Here is a 748-nt window from a genome sequence, read left to right as displayed (position 1 = left end):
GCCAACACTCCTCGCCACCAGAACCCCCAGATCTCGGAAGTCTACGATGATCTCAAGGCGGTTTTCAGTAAGAGTAAAGCCCTCTCCTTGCCACCACACAGACCTACAACTGCACAATAGACCTTCTCCCAGGTGCACCTCTGCCCTCCAGTCATTTGTATAATCTGTCAAAACCTGAGCACAAAGCTATGGAAACATACATCTGGGACTCATTAGCTGCAGGTATTATTCTATCTTCTTCTTCACTTGTGGGTGCTTGTTTTTTCTTTGTTAAAAAGAAAGACTCTTTAAGACCATGCATTGATTTCTGGGGCCTTAACAACATTACAGTCAAGTGCAAGCATCCACTGCCTCTCATTGATACAGCTTTCACTCCCCTGCTGGCGGCCATCATTTTTTCCAAACTCAACCTCTGGAACACTGACCATCTAGTGTGTATCTGAAAGGGAGATGAATAGAAGACAGCATTCAACACTCCCCTTTACCACTTTCAGACTCAATAATGCTCCCACTGTGTTTCAGGTTACAGATTACATGACTTCCTCAATTTTGTGTTTGTCTACTAACACGACATTCCGATCTTCTCCAGGGACCTCTTTGAATGCCTAAACCATGTCTGCCAAGTCGTCCAATGCTTGCTGTAGAATAAACTCTACTTAATGGCTAAGAATTGTGAATTTCACACCAGTAAGGTAAGTTTCTTTGGTTTTGTCATGAACATGGGCATGTGAAGATAGAGCCCGAAAAG

Source organism: Seriola lalandi, unplaced genomic scaffold, assembly GCF_002814215.2.
Source record: "Seriola lalandi dorsalis isolate HSWRI2012SDOR001 ecotype SW California unplaced genomic scaffold, Sedor1 jcf7180002054576, whole genome shotgun sequence".
NCBI lineage: Eukaryota > Metazoa > Chordata > Actinopteri > Carangiformes > Carangidae > Seriola > Seriola lalandi.
Note: the sequence above shows the minus strand (reverse complement) of the source record.